The sequence below is a fragment of the Piliocolobus tephrosceles genome, chromosome 13, assembly GCF_002776525.5.
Source record: "Piliocolobus tephrosceles isolate RC106 chromosome 13, ASM277652v3, whole genome shotgun sequence".
In the NCBI taxonomy this organism is placed as follows: Eukaryota; Metazoa; Chordata; class Mammalia; order Primates; family Cercopithecidae; genus Piliocolobus; species Piliocolobus tephrosceles.
In genome coordinates this window covers 10,622,714-10,636,810 of record NC_045446.1, presented here as the reverse complement: position 1 = coordinate 10,636,810, position 14,097 = coordinate 10,622,714, and the positions used below count along the sequence as shown (strand labels likewise).

The 14,097-nt window shown below is 44.4% G+C and overlaps 1 pseudogene; it reads left to right on the top strand.

Moving 5' to 3' along the window:
• The first annotated feature begins 4,047 nt into the window (after positions 1-4,047).
• On the top strand, positions 4,048-6,569 carry LOC111522450 (annotated as a pseudogene).
• Positions 6,570-14,097: the final 7,528 nt, after the last annotated feature.

Sequence of the window (14,097 nt, the reverse complement as noted above, 5' to 3'; positions counted from 1 at the left end):
CCTATGACCCAGCAAAGTTCTAGGCACATACACAGATGCACAGAAGAGCTATCCACCAAGGAACTCTCAGTTCCATTCTATAATGAGCGTTATATATTTAGAGGGACCATAGCTGATGTACACAACCTTAAGCATGATTTTATTTATTTGTATCTAATGTCAAGCTGATGTTTGGACTTAGAGTCTATCCTCTTAAGAAAATCTACCCACACCCTGAAATTTAGGCACAAAATAGAACCATGTCTCCTACTGGGCCCATGGTGATGGGAGCAACGCTGATGAAGCTTAGGTAAATCATCTGCCTTCTCTGAGCCTCTATAACTCAGAGATTAAAAAAATGCTTGCCCTAATCTGTCCCCTGCCCAGGGTTGGACCTTCCTCTGGCCTCATGCTTTGCCTTGCAAGGCCCCTCAGGGTCATCAAGATTAAATGACCTTGATTTAATGTTTGTGATCAGTTTCTACATTTGCACAACTCTCTCAGGGTGAGTGATAATGTATAGATACAAAGGTGTTACTCTGATATGGATGACAATGATTTGGGTGTGGCGGCAACACAAATGCTTGGTGAAAAGAGAACATCAAAGGCTGTAAAACCACACCTCTGTAGAACGTAAAGCAATTTGCTTCTAACTTAGCAGGTTCATTCTAGCTTTCTTTGTTTTTTGTTTTGTTTTGTTTTGTTTTGGACGATACATTTATTCATCCCTACATTCTCCTGTTAACCAGCTTGTTCTCATTATCTCACTAACAAAATATTTTGAAAATTTCATTTTCTACAGTCCTTACTTGGAGGAACCAGGTGGATCATGTAACCATCTCCCACATAGATGGCCCAATCCTTTTAGCCAACGTGGAAAATCTCAAACAGATCTCCAGGCTCAGGATTTCCAAAAAACTGCAACAAAAAACCAGCTCTGGCTCTGGCCTCCGCTGCTCTGCACATCTGGGTCTCTCTGCCTCCATCACCTCCCCACATCCACTCTTCCTCTTCCCCTCCCTCAGACCCTCTCTCACCTGAGAGGTGGCCCTGGTGGCCCAAGCCTGGCTCAGCTGACCCACCACTCCGTTCTCAGGCCCTGGGTCCTCCGAGGCCTCCGCTGCTCCCTGCAGAGGTCAGGTTGAGCTTCAATTCCCTGTGCCTGTCTGTGCCCCTCTGTGCTGTGAGCTCCATGCAGACAGGATCCTGTGTGCTCCCTCCTCCCTCCCTCCATCCCTGCACCTCCAGGATCCAGTGAAAGGCCTGGCATGGAATGGGACAAAGGAAATAAACAAGGAAGGCCGGGCGCGGTGGCTCAAGCCTGTAATCCCAGCACTTTGGGAGGCCGAGACGGGCGGATCACGAGGTCAGGAGATCGAGACCATCCAGGCTAACATGGTGAAACCCCGTCTCTACTAAAAATACAAAAAATTAGCCGGGCGAGGTGGCCGCCGCCTGTGGTCCCAGCTACTCGGGAGGCTGAGGCAGGAGAATGGCGTGAACCCGGGAGGCGGAGGTTGCAGTGAGCTGAGATCCAGCTACTGCACTCCAGCCTGGGCGACAGAGCAAGACTCCGTCTCAAAAAAAAAAAAAAACCAAAAAAAAGAAATAAACAAGGAAAAGGGAAGGGGGAGGAGCAGAGCCAGGACTCCTCCCTAGCTCCTCCTCTACATCAGCCACATTGGTCAGGGAACCACAGGACCCAAAGATGGTCTCCACCTGGGGAGAGGGACAGGCTTTTAACAGTACTGCTGAATGTCTAAAATCAGTTAAGGCACTGGCAGCAGCAGCTGATGGCCAATGAAATATGAGCTTTGGCCTAAATAAGGAAATGACTCCCTGTTAACAGCCTTGGTTTGTTGTGGCAGCAGTAAAGTCCTTCCCTAGAATCAGGTGGTGCTGGTGGAGTGGACTGCGGTGAAAGCAAAATAAATCTTGGGGCCCCCAAATCACTAACTAAAGGAAAAAGTCAAGCTGATAAATGCTTAGGACAAACCTGTCTCCCATTCTGTTCAAAATCATCCCTCTGCTCACTGAGATAAACGCATATCTGATGGCCTGCTTTGGAAAGACTAATCAGAAACTCAAAAGAATGCAACCAGGCCGGGCGCGGTGGCTCAAGCCTGTAATCCCAGCACTTTGGGAGGCTGAGACGGGCGGATCACGAGGTCAGGAGATCGAGACCATCCTGGCTAACACGGTGAAACCCAGTCTCTACTAAAAATACAAAAAACTAGCCGGGCGAGGTGGCGGGTGCCTGTAGTCCCAGCTACTCGGGAGGCTGAGGCAGGAGAATGGCATAAACCCGGGAGGCGGAGCTTGCAGTGAGCTGAGATCCGGCCACAGCACTCCAGCCCGGGTGACAAAGCAAGACTCCGTCTCAAAAAAAAAAAAAAAAAAAAAGAATGCAACCATTGGTTTCTCACCTACCTGTGAGCTGGAAGCCCCCTCCCTGCTTTGGGGTTGTCCTGCCTTTCTGGATGGAACCAATGTACATCTTACATATATTGATTGATGTCTCATGTCTCCCTAGAATGTATAAAACCAAGCTGTGCCCCAACCTCCCCTTAGGTACCTGTCATCAGGACCTCCTGAGGCTGTGCCATGGGCACGTGTCCCCAACCTTGGCAAAATAAACTTTCTAAATTAACTGAGAACTGTCTCAGATATTCAGGGTTCACTTTGCCCTCTGGAATTTGCAGGATTCATTCCAGAATTGTTTTGTTTCTAGATTTAAGAGCCTGAGCCCTGCTGTTCCTTTTCAGTCACACACCATTGAGCTCAGCCTGCTCTCCCTGGAGCTTCAGCCAATCAGTACATCTGGGCTGATGGGAGGAAAGATTTCAGTATTCAGAACGCTGCTGCTGAGATTAGAATGCACCTTATAAGGCAGGACGATGCCACAGAGGAACGAGGAGAGAGAAAGCATTGTTTGGGGTTGACAAGGGACTTAGGCCCAGTCGCAGCAGACGCAGACGATGTTGGGATTTACTCGTTTCCCACGACCCAGGGTCCCCCACCTGCCCACTCTCTGGCTTCTCCTCTGGCTGAGGTAGACTCAGCCCCTGGCACCCCACAACTCTCTACTCTATGGGGATCCCGGGCTCCCCACACTGTGCCAGATACACAGAGGAGGTGAACTCTGCCCAGAGGCCTCACTGTCCAGCAAGACAGATGGACTTTCAAAAGACAAATGGTTTTCCGTGAAAGCCTTCTGTGAAACGAAAATAAATCTTGAGACCCCAAAATCACTAAGCCAAAGGGAAAAGTCAAGCTGGGAAGTATGTCAGGCAACCCCGCCTCCCATTCTGTTCCTAAATAATAGCTGCAAAGAAGCTACATACCTCCCTCACAGTCTGCCCTCAAGGAAATGCCTTGTGGACAAAGGACAGACAGAACTCAGTCATCCCTCTGAGGCTCACATGAGACAAATGCATAGTTGATTTCTTCCTCTGCCCTATTGTTTATGTAAAAATACAGTGGTATGAAAAAAAAAAAGAGAGAGAGAAAAAAATACAGTGGTATGAAATTATACCAAAGTGGTTTGCTAGGGGCTCTCAGGCCTTCAGCCACAAACTCAAGGCTGCACTGTCGGCTTCCCTACTTTTGAGACTTTGGGACTTGGACTGAGCCACTACTGCCTTCCTTGCTCCTCGGTTTGCAGATGGACTATCGTGGGCTCCACCTTGTGATTGTGTGGTCAATTCTCCTTAATACACTCCCTTTCATGTACACATATATCCTATTATTTCTGTCCCTCTGGAGAACCCTAACTAATACAGAGACCCTTTGCTGCTAATTCACCTCAGATTACTAGGGCACCCCTTAATAGAAAGTCAACTATTAAACACTATGGTAAATACTTGGAACAAATTTTTTCTTTTTTTTTTTTTGAGACAGAATTTCGCTCTTGTTGCCCAGGCTAGAGAGCAGGGGCGTGATCTCGGCTCACCATGATCTCCACCTCCTGGGTTCAAGCGATTCTCCTGCCTCAGCCTTCCTGAGTAGCTGGGATTACAGGCGTGCACCACCACGCCCAGATAATTTTGTATTTTTAGTAGAGACAGGGTTTCTCCATGTTAGTCAGGCTGGTCTCGGACTCCCAACCTCAGATGATCCGCCTGCCTCGGCCTCTCAAAGTGCTGGCATTATAGGCGTGAGCCACTGCGCCCAACCAGGACAGATTCTTAACATTTGCATAAGCTTGCTTCCGACAGGAGCATTGTGAACTTGGCAGAACCATGCCACTCCTTCCAGCCCAGTGATCATATATTGCTAAAGAATGGAGGGAAACAGGCTCAACTCAACAGCCACAGGAGAAATGGAAAAGGGCCTAAGGTGTGCTCCTGGCCACCAATTCGGCACTGAAACTGGTGGGCATCACGCCATAGAGCCACCACACACAGGTGAAGCCGTCCCTACCAGATGAAACATCCATGACAAAGGCCACCAAGGCCACAAGATGGGAGACAGAACCCCTAGAAGGCCTGATTTCCATTCAAAAGATGACAAGCTATTCTTTTATAATATGTTTCTAAACTTTTTCTTTCATGGACACAAGATTATGCAGATATCTTACAGCAAGACTCTTGCTGGATCTGTGGTGTATTACTCCTCTCTAGCCCTATGTGACTGCTTTGGTGAGTCTCCCCTAAACAAGGAAAATTTGGGTTTCTTTATAGAAAATCTTAAACAATGGACAGGATTGCAAATGACCAGAATAACTTAAAAAAAAAAAAATTCAGAATGGCCTATTAAAAAAACTTTAAATGATGCAATGTCAGGTTCCTCCTTGAGCTGCAGTTAAAACTGAATATTGTATGTATATTCCCAATAACTCGGGAAACATTTCTTTAGCTTTGAAGGATATGCACCAACAGGCTGAGGCCATATCTAACCCTGCACTGTCCCTCAACGAAGTGATAGCCTCTTGGTTTGGTGGAGGACCTTCCTGATGGCAGAAATTCTTGTTGTCCTAACCACCCTCCCGGGCATAGGCGTAACCCTATGTTATGGCCTATATTGTTGTCATATGTTGTTCCAAAATATTCCTCAATCTCATAAGATTATGTTGCAACAGGCACTGCCTTTGAGTCTCCTAAGTCAAGTGCATTACCAACGCCAAATAGATATCTTCCACGCCAGTGCCCCCCATGAAGACCCTCTCCAGCAGGAAGTAGCCAGAAAGAATACATCGCCCACTTTGTCTTAGTTCACCATGTCATAGTTTGTACTCTTGCACTAATCTCTTCACAAATCAGTGCTTGGAAAAGTAACTAACATGATAGAAATCATGTACAAATTGACAGTGGGGACTGTGGCAGGCCAGGTCTCCATTAGCAACCAGCACACTCAGCCTTCACCAACACCTTGCTATAACTCTGATGAGTGTATAAGTTAAATATTAAGGAACCAGAGAAGCTAGTGCCTTAGTACAAACACTAGAAAGCAAAACAAGTTTATCAAGATCCCGCCTGGGCTTTCTCAGATCTTAGAGTTTAATTAAAATAATGAAAGTCCTCAGGTGGGGATCAGAAGCTGGTTGACACGTGAGAGGTTTTCTGGCTCTAGGGAGAGTCCTCAAGCGGTCGCTATGTCAACAGACACAGATGTTTCCCTTTCTTCATATGATGAAGATCAGGGATCTTATTCGAAAAGCTAAAGAGGCACTATTCGTACCCGTTGGAATAGCAGGTTTTGCAGCACTTGTTACATATGGATTACACACATTGAAGAGCAGGGGAAATACTCAAATGTCCCTTCATCTGATCCACATGTGTGTGGCCGCCCAAGGCTTTGTTGTAGGAGCAATGACTGTTGGTAAGGGCTGTTCCGTGTATCGGGAATTCCAAAACCTAAGTCTTAGAAGAGATGCTGTCTTGGTCTTGTTGGAGGAGCTTGCTTTAGTTAGACGTCTCATTATTGAAGTTATGTGTTATTGTGGAAAATGAACTATTTGAGTGTGTTTAGATGGTAACACAGCATTTTGAATATTGGCTTCCTTTCTTGCAGGCTTGATTTGCCTGGTGACCAAATTACTAGTGACTAGTTTACTAACTAGGTCATTCAAGGAAATCAAGTTAGCATAAAAGAAACATGTCACCTAAATGCACTAGATGGTGTTGAAATGTCCACCTTCTTAAACTATGAAGATGAACTTAGTTCTAAAGAAGATAACGGGCCAACCCTGAAGTCCTCCCAGTTTGCTGCAGGATCTTACATGTTTTGGATATTATATAACAGTTCTATTTGCCCCAGTTAATTTAACTTTTTTTCTGCCTGTCTTATGGACTGGCTGGCTCTTTTAGAACTCTGTCCAAAAAGTACATGACATATAAATTCTAAAGCTTCCCACAACTGATGTATCTATGTGTGTGTGTTTAAACCAAATCTAGAAAGCTTACAATAGAGCTGCATAGTAGTGGTATTTATTAAAGAATCACAATTACAAACATGAGAATAACTTGTGGATTCTAATTCTTTTGTAATTGTGAATTATATTTTTGCTGCTGTTATATTAGAATAAATTTTAAATGTCATCTTGAAATAGAAATATATATTTTAAGCACTCATGCAAAGGTAAATGAACACTTTTTTTTTTTTTTTTTAAGAGAGTTTCGCTCTGTCACCAGGCTGGAGTGCAGTGGCGCAATCTCAGCTCACTGCAACCTCTGCCTCCTGGGTTCAAGCGATTCTCCTGCCTCCGCCCCCCGAGTAGCTGCGACTACAGGTGCATGCCACCACGCCTGGCTGATTTTTTTTTTTTTTTTTTTTTCCAGTAGAGATGGGGTTTTACCGTGTTAACCAGGATGGTCTCAATCTTCTGACCTCGTGATCTGCCCTCCTCAGCCTCCCAAAGTTCTGGGATTACAGGCGTGAGCCACCGTGCCCGGCCAATGAACACTTTTTAAATGTGTGCATTGCTTATTTTTTCCATAAGAATTGTAAACACTAAACTAAACAAATTACCTATAATGGAATCAATTAATAACTTATGAGCAAGCTGGTTTGGCCACACAGTATAACCAAACTTTTATAAACTACCGAATGCTGTTACACTTGTGAAATTCTCTTGTCTAATCTGAATTTACATTCCATGGTGATACTATGGTATATATATATATATACCATATATATATATACCATATATATACACACACCATATATATATATACACCATATATATATATGAAAGTGAACCATGTCAAAAAATAAAAGTAAAAAAAAATGGAGACGTTCTTGCATACCTTGTACTAGGACCCATTTTTTTTTTCTTTTGAGACAGAGTCTTGCTCTGTCGCCCAGGCTGGAGTGCAGTGGCCGGATCTCAGCTCACTGCAAGCTCCGCCTCCCGGGTTCACGCCATTCTCCTGCCTCAGCCTCCCGAGTAGCTGGGACTACAGGCGCCCACCACCTCGCCCGGCTAGTTTTTTGTATTTTTTAGTAGAGACGGGGTTTCACCGTGTTAGCCAGGATGGTCTCGATCTCCTGACCTCGTGATCCACCCGTCTCGGCCTCCCAAAGTGCTGGGATTACAGGCTTGAGCCACCGTGCCCGGCCTAGGACCCATTTTAGATTAAGTAATTTTTCCAAGACTCTAAAGTAACTGTCTAGACCCCGGATTGTAGTTAAAGATTAGATAGAGTGAAACACTGGCTTTTGGCTTGTAGGTACATGAATGTATATAAGCACTTGGAAAAAACTTGTAACTTGGAGTTGGTCTGGTGAGTTACTCTGACCTTCTCCCTGTAACCGGTTGCAGAGATAAATTCCCTTCTTTCCCAGCCTGTCTGCATCTCATTACTGGACCACGAGAACAAACAGCCAGACCTCGTTCTGTTTGGGAACAATCTTACATATACTGATTGATGTCTCATGTCTCCCTAAAATGTATAAGAGCCAACTGTACCCTGAGACCTTGGGCACGTGTTGTCAGGACCTCCTGAGGCTGTGTCACCAGTGCATCCTTAACCTTGGCAAAATAAACTTTCTAAATTGACTGAGACCTATCTCAGGTATTTTGGGTTAACACTTCTAAAGACAAGCTCTGCAGCTGTGCGCCCAAAGCCAGGAATCCAGGCTGAAGCCGTTACAGAGGGAGCTACCCACCTGCTGTAGAGTCAGTAATGCAAAGTTCGGGGGAATGACTGAAGCCATCTGGAAGCCAAGGCGGAGCCTGGTAGTCTGCTGCTTGTGGATCAGCTTTCACACAGACGTGGATAATTTCACTTTCAAAAACAGAAGGAAATGCTGACACTGCTCAGAATGACCCCTGTTCAAAAAAGGAAACATTTCTTCTAAACAGAAAGTGTAATGATTTCCTCTAAAAGGACAGAATAATAATTACTCTCCTCAATAGCTGGAATCATGAGTGCAGAAAGCCACTTTGGAAACACCCAGCGTAGGAAGGCAGCCCTGAATTTCTGTCCCTGCTTGAAAAAGCAAGGTCTCTTCCAGTGAGAATCCTGGGCAACTCTTTCTGTCCCAAGAAGAAGTATTAGAGACAGGGAGGTGTCAACCTTCAATATAGCCCTCTATTATCTAGGCCAGGCTCGGTGGCTCACTCCAGTAATCCCAACACTTTGGGAGGCCAAGGTGGGCAGATCACGAGGTCAAGAGATCAAGACCATCCTGGCCAACGTGGTGAAACCCTGTCTCTACTAAACATACAAAAATTAACCGAGCATGGTGGTGCACGCCTGTAGTCCCAGCTACTTGTGAGGCTGAGGCAGGAGAGTAGCTTGAACCCGGGAAGCAGAGACTGCAGCGAGCTGAGATCACACTACTGCACTCCAGCCTGGCGACAGAGCAAGACACCATGTCAAAAAAAAAAAAAAAAAAATCTAATAACAACCTCCAGAAAATACTGGGATTACAGGTGTAAGCACCATGCCAGCCTTACTGCTCTGTTATGCTTTTTCTGTACCAGTTTCTTTCTCCTCTTCTTCTGGAGATCCAGTCACGCATACATTGGACCACTTGACATTGTCTCACAAATTCCTGAGACTGTGCTCTCCTTTTTCTTCATTTAATCTGTCTATGCTTCAGTTTTTAGATTTGTATTGTCTTCTCTTTAAGATCACTTAACTTTTCCTCTGGAGTGTTTAATCTGCTTTTAATATTATCCAGTAAAGTTTTCATGTAAGATTTATATGTTTCAGTTTTAAATTTTCCACTTGCTTCTCTTTTTTGGTTTCCCTTTTTCAAATGAAATACGCTATTTGTTCCCTAATCACGGTCCCTAATCATGGTCAAGAAACTCAGAAGAGGGAGAAAGCATATGAAAACCGAAACAAGCAAAGAAAGAAAATGTAATAAAGATAAAAGAACTAATAAATAAAGTAGAAAAAGAAAAAATCAATCAACCTAAAGCTGGTTCTTTGAGAAGATCAATAAAATTGATAAATCTGTAGCCCAGGGGGTCAGCAGAGACCCAAGTAATAAATATGTTAGGCCTCACCTGCCAGGAGACCACACAATCTGCCACTGTGGCACAAAAGCAGCCACAGACAATACAAAAATAAATGAGAATAGCTGTATTCATGGGTCTTGTAAGACAGGCAGTGGGCCCAATTTGGACTGATTTGGATCCGTGTCCCATGCCAAATCTGTGTCCCATGTTTCAAGGGTGAGCCTGTGGTGAGAGAAGGCAACTTTTTTGAACCAGTACTGCTCCTTGCAGAGCAGGACTTACCCATAGACAGTGGGCTGAGTTGGCAGCATATGGGCTGTTGGCAGCTGTATTTATACTCACTTTTAATTACAGACTAATTAAGAGATGGGTTATTCAGAACTTTCTGGAAAAGGGTGGAGAGTTTCCAGAACCATCTAAGGTGACTTCCAGGCCATTACCGTGGCCTGTTGCAATGGCATTTGTAAACTGTCATGGCACTGGTGGGAGTGTCTTATGCTAATGAGCAGTGAGAGCAAATAGAGGTCACTTCTATCACCATCTGCTAGTTTTGGCTGGCTTCTTCACTGCATACTGTTCTGACCACATCCTGCTCCGATCAACAGATCAACAGGGCTGCAAACAGAAAGCAAGTCTTGCCAGCCTCCTACCTCACTACTATAGTAAGTTAGTGGAGGAGGAACATTTCCTTGTCTCAAATTCCAGCTAGAGTCTTTCCCAACATCTAAATATTGAATGCTGCCATGGCTTCAAATAAATTTGCAATGAAAAAAATATATTTCTAAATGGCTTTGTATTTTGCTGCAGGGAAGGAAAACAAAATCTCGGAACCCAAACTCACTAAGCCAAAGGGAAAATTCAAGCTAGGAACCGGGTCACCCAAACCTGCCTCCCATTTTGTTCTTAAATAGATAGCTACAAAAATTAAAAGCTATATAACTCCCTCACAATTTGCTCACAAGAGAATTCTTTGTGAGCCCCAAGATCTTCACACTAAAACGGTTCTGCTGAATGACACTCTGATGATGTAAATTGACAGCTTGTCATCACAGGTATGGGACAAAGGACAGAACTATAAGTCATCCCTCCGTTCACCTGAGACAAAGGCATATTTGACTGCTTATATAAAAATGCAGATTCACTAAGCATGAAATGAATGCGTAATTAACTATTCCTCTACCCCCTCCTTTCACATGTAAAATGCAGATTCAGTGAATGCTGATCAAAGACTCAAAGGAATGCAACCACTTGCCTCTTTTATCTACCTTCCCTTTTTCTCCCTTTTCTCTTTCCCCTAATGCCCACACTTTTCCCTTTAAATAATGATGTCCCCAGACGCACTTTGGAAAAAGCACAAACCACAGATGTTTCCTATGGTTTTCTGTTCCTTTTATCCTGGATGTGTCCTTAACCTTAGCTAAATAAATCTCTAAATTTTTTATTGAGCGCTGTCTCAAATATTTTCTTGGTTACAGCAGCTATTGCATCTAGATATACAATATAAATTAATGTAAAATATCATATGCTTGTAGTTTCATAAATGCTACAAGGATCATCCCAATCGGGGAACGCTACAAGCAGACAGTGTTGATGGTGAGGCACAACCTCCTAGATTTTTGCTGTCAGTGGGCTGGTTGAAATTTAAATTCTTTGAGTATTAAAAACGAATCTGTCTTCATAACTGATTATTTCTGCTATTATTGTTACCTATTGGAGCCTCTAGGAAAAAAAGAGGCAATAGAGAAAGAGAGGCAGTCTCCAGATAGAGATATGCTTCCGGAATTTTTCAAAGGTTTTAGGTTGCTAATGAGCTCTGGTGGGATTAGATGTCTGATCCTTAGGAGCAGATCATCCGACCTGATGTGGGTCAGTTTGGACTCCAAGTCTGACACAGCAGAACAGGCTTCAGAAAGCCTTGCTTGTCACTCGGAATACAGCCGTCACTCCTGCCCCATCTAAGCTTTGGTGCTGCTGAAGAAAGGCCACTGGCTGTTTTGGAATCCTGAATTCACAGACCTGGAACTGACTCTAAGCTAAAACCTGACACTATCTACCACAAGCTGTTTCAACCTCAGCACAAGCTGTGATGAACTGGAAGTGTAAGCACACAGGAAGGGTTTCCAGGGATTATAGGAATTTAATCAACGGAGCCATCAGCCTTTTACAGCCTCCCGTCCTGCAGCCTGTTTCTTCCTAAACCTTGCATGGAATGCAGTCATGTGGTTGGTTAAAACCAGCTCCTAACGGATCTCAGCAACTTACAGATGAACCTGAGTGAACTTTCCTCATTACCGTGCTAAAGTCTCCACCCCGGAGGAGCTACAGCTTCGTTACCATAACGTGCAGCCTATGTGTCGGCATGATGACTCCCTGCATCTATGCAACTGCGACCCCCTCTTCTGTATGTGCTGATGAACCCTCTCCCCTCTCCATCACCCATAAAACCCTCTAAGGGAGGAGACCACCCCCCATATTGTCTTATGCCCTATTTCTGCCTCCAAAGAATGAAGAAATAAAAACTAAAAGGCAGAAATGAAATCCACAGACAGACAGCCCAGCACCGCACCCTGGGCCTGGTAGTTAAAGATCCACCCCTGGCCTATCTAACATAATCAGTTCTGTTATCTATAGATTGCAGACATTGTATAGAAATGCACTGTGAAAATCCCTATCTTGTTTTGTTCCGGTCTAATTATCCGTGCGTGCAGCCCCCAGTCACATACCCCCTGCTTGCTCAATCAATCATGACCCTCTCACATGCACCCCCTTAGAGTTGTGAGCCCTTGAAAGGGACAGGAATTGCTCACTTGGGGAGCTCGGCTCTTGAGACAGAAGTCTTGCCGATGCCCCCAGCCGAATAAACCCCTTCCTTCTTTATTTCGGTGTCTGAGGAGTTTTGTCTGTGACTCGTCCTGCGACACCTCCTGTCACTTTTCCTAGGGAAGACTGCTTTGGAAAATCCTCCCAGTGTCCTCCTTACTTGTGCCAAGTAATAAAACTCCTATTGATCAACACCTGTGTTCTCATGAAAAGTTGTTTGTTATCAGATGAATGATCCCCAGTTTTTTTCGAGTAACAGAAGCAGGCATGTATAGTTTCTTCTGATAGCAACCAAATACGTGTCCTTTGTCCACATCAATCAGTCCTGCAATTCTCCAACACTGACTGTGTGTTCAACAATCCAACTCAATTCCAACACTAACTATCCACAGTTAGGCTCAGCCTCCACAGTACAGGCTCCAGGCTCAGCAACAAACGGAGTTCCTTGGCTACTCACATTTCTACGTGGCTGACTACAAATGGTGGAGACCCCCTGAAACCCCTTTAAATTTGATAATTCCCTAGAACAACTTCCAAAATTTAGAAAACTGCTTTACTTATGATTGTCAGTTTATTATAAAGGATAAAACTCAAGAACAGCAACATGGAAGAAACTAATAAGAAACTAATATGGGGGGCAATAATTGTGCAGGGCTTCCGTTGTTAAAGAAAAAATTATCTAATGATACAAGCTTGATACCCACTGCACTGGGATTTTGCAGCAGGAGAGAGAGAGATGAGGCTTAAACTTGAACACAGCACAGGCAAGTGGGAATTTCTAGGCAAGGAGAAGCATACAGGTCAGTGGGTGGAAAATTATGAAGAGGAAACTTCAGGGGCAAGAGGGATTCTGGCTAAACCACATTAACAGGATTCTTGCCGAAGACAGGCTAGGGTGATCAGACATCATCTGGAGAACAGTGAGGATGAACCCAGTCAGATATCGAGGGTGGGAAGTTCCTGCTAAACTGACTTGACAGGGTCCTTTGCTAAAATTAGATTTTACAAGGAAGTACAAATGTGCCTAGGAAGAGGTTTGGGAACCTGGCTAAAATGTGGTCACGCAGAGAATCTTTGCCCCCATGACCTCTCCAGCCAGGCCAGTCACCCACCACATCTGTGTTCACCCGCCCCAAAGCTCTCCCAACCCCATCCTGTAGGGGTTTCTATGGAGGCTTCATGATGTAGACATTATTGATTAAATAATGATGATCAGTCCCCATCCTGAAGTTATCCAGCTCCCCCTCCTTAACAAAGAGCCCCTTCTTTAGCATAAACTCAGGTTTATTTGACAGAGACTCCTTTTGAATAATAAGACATCCTATCACTCAGGAAATTCCAAGGGTCTTAGGACCTCTGTGTCTGGAACTGGAGTCAAAGACCAAAAATACATATTTTGATTATGCCACAGAAGTCATAAATAAACTTTTATTATGCTACAAGGCATAAATTTATTTAAAAATAAAATTTTTTATTATGCCACAAGGCAAAAGCCCAGACTCTGGGATTGTTGAATCCAGACTCTTGTTGGGCCCCCCCGCCGTAAAGAGTTTTGTGATCCTACATATTTCAAAATGGAGTCACTTATGACAAGTGACTCAGCCTACAGTGAAACTGCTGAACCCTCAAAATGATAAACGCAGGTATGACGGACTGAGGTAATAAGATAACATCTGTGTGGCCAGACACTCCCAAGACCTAACAAGAAACTGAAACCAAAAGGTGGCTGAGAAATGACCATGGACACTCCTGCAGAGGGCCATAAAACAGCAAAGAAACTGACCATGGCAAGACACCTGCAGAAGCTCTGCCCAAGAAAGCTCTGAGGCCTCCTCAGGATATCCACAGTGGTCCCTGGAGGCTCTGCCCAAGAACAGCAACTTCAC